A 2407-nucleotide genomic window follows, 5' to 3' on the forward strand; every position below is an offset into this window, starting at 1 on the left:
CACACAGAAACAAACACGATAAATTGGGAATATTCAACAGAGAAAAGACATCCAAAATTATGGGAACTCAGGAAAGGCTTCTCATGAAATTTTAGCTAGAATTTTAGCAACAAGGCAGAAATAAGGAGGGCATTTCAGGCTTGAAACAGAGCAAAATGCTCCATGGTGAGAAATGAAGTGTCTTGTATAAGGAACAGCAAGTAAGTCAGTGTCACTGGATGAGGAAGTAAAATATAAAGACTGAAAAGCCAGGTTATGAAAGTTTTTGAACAGATTTTGTTTGACCCTAGAGATGACATAGGGCACCTGGAGAGTGGGAGAAAGCTTTATACACATCCATACACATATACACACACAAATTGTTTTAAGGCATTCCCACTGTGGAAAAACTTGTAAATTTGCCAACTATTAATGTGGGAAAATGCTTCATTAGCCATCGAACCAAGTAAACCTAATTCTTAGTAGTTTCCTATGTGTTGTCATTACTTTCTAGCAAGTTTTCTCTTATTCTAACAACCTGCAAAAGCCCCCCTTGGATAGTTTTTTTCTGATTGGACTTTAATGATTATCTAAGAGAACACTTTCATTTTTAAAGATTAAGTCTTAAACACCAGAAAATTTAAGTGGTTTTTTTTAAGGTCATTTAGGCAGGCATTGAGTAGCAGAGGCAGCATTTGAATTCAAGCCCTCTGATTTCAAAATCATTTTCCACCATAATGATTTTTTGCTAATTTGCTAATTCAAGTGGTTGAAATTATAGCTCAAGTTGAACTTTATCTTCTAAAGTTACCTTCCTTATACTTTTTATCAAGTACACACACACACACACACTCATTTGTTTAAATGCTATCTTCCTATTAGCAAGTAAGCTCCCTGAGGGTAGATAGGGTATATTTTTTTGTCTATGCATTCTCAATATCACTTAGCCTGGCACACAGTAAGTACTTGATAAATACTTCTTAATTACTTCATCAATTGAAAATTTTTTGACTGTTGAAATTAACTTCCATGTAGACAACTTTTTGGCAGGAATTCCAAGTAACAACCTGTGACCAAGTTATTGACCAGCTACTTTGAGGCTAGACATTTGACAACACAAAAACAAAAACAATACCAAGACAAAAATGAGTGATCAGTCAGCAGTTTGCAAAAGCCACAAACATCTTAAAGATTGCAATCAAGAGATCAATGGCAACTGTGGAGTGGTCTTAAGTAATGAGATTGAAAAGGGTTAAGAAGGGAAGAGGGAGGAAGTACACAGAGTAATTTTTTCTAGGAGTCTGGATGTAAAATGGAAATATATAGGACATAGTTTGAGAGATGTGGGCTTGTTTATAGGCAACAAGGAAGAATGACATATAGATGGTAAAAATTTAAAAAGATCAGATGATGTGTGAGAGCAGTGGGTGTTAAGGGAGGATGGCATTACAAAGGACAAAAATTAAGAAATTGGAGTAATGGCAGAGTTTTTTAAATGTAAAGAGGGAGTTTAAAAAGGTTGAATTGGGGTGGGAAAAGGAGTACTGGCAAGAAGACCTAGTTCAAACCCAACCTCAAATTTACTAGCAATATTTTCCTACAGACAAGTCACTTAAATCTTGTGCATCATGAGTAAAATGAGGATAAAAATAGCACCTACCTGAAGGGGTATTTTTGTAAGCATTGAGGTTAAGTGACTTGTCCAGGGTCACACAGCTAGTGTCTGAGGCTGCATTTGAACTCAGGTCCTAATGACTTCAGGGCCATTGCTTTATCCACTGCCCAACCTGCACCTTCTCAGGCTTCTTGTGAAGATCAAAAGAGATATTTATGAAACATACCTTTTTTGTATACCTTAAAGTACTACATAAATGCTATCTTTACTTTTGTCAGTGAAATGTGAACAAGGACTTTGGCTGAAAGGATGAAAACTGAAGATAGTTTAGAAATCTGAAGGAGAGAAAAATTTTGGTGTACTAGCTGTGGGAAATACAATAGAGGGAAATACAATCTTTATATAAGGTAATGTACTAATTTCTGATTCCTTGATTTGTTCACTACAATCTACGTTATTTATAACAAAAGTTTAAAAGTTGAGCCCTTAGTTATCATATAGTTCAACTTCACCTTACAGTTAGGAAACTGAGGCTCAGAAAAATGAAGTGGCCCATAGCTTATGCCAAAGCTAAAATTACTAATACTGATAATAAAGTTAACAGTTAACAGAGATCACTTAAGGTTTGCCCAGAGCTTTTACTTTTAAGATCATTTGATCTTCACAATAATCCTCATAGGCAGGAACTATTGGTATCCCTTTTTACAACCAAGTGAGGCAGAGAGGTCAAGGATCCAAGGAAAAATTCCCTACTAAGTGTGTGGAAGACAATTCAAACTCAGGTCTTCCTAACTGCAAGCCTAGCTTTCTTTA

The sequence above is a fragment of the Antechinus flavipes genome, chromosome 4 (assembly GCF_016432865.1).
Source record: "Antechinus flavipes isolate AdamAnt ecotype Samford, QLD, Australia chromosome 4, AdamAnt_v2, whole genome shotgun sequence".
Lineage (NCBI taxonomy): Eukaryota > Metazoa > Chordata > Mammalia > Dasyuromorphia > Dasyuridae > Antechinus > Antechinus flavipes.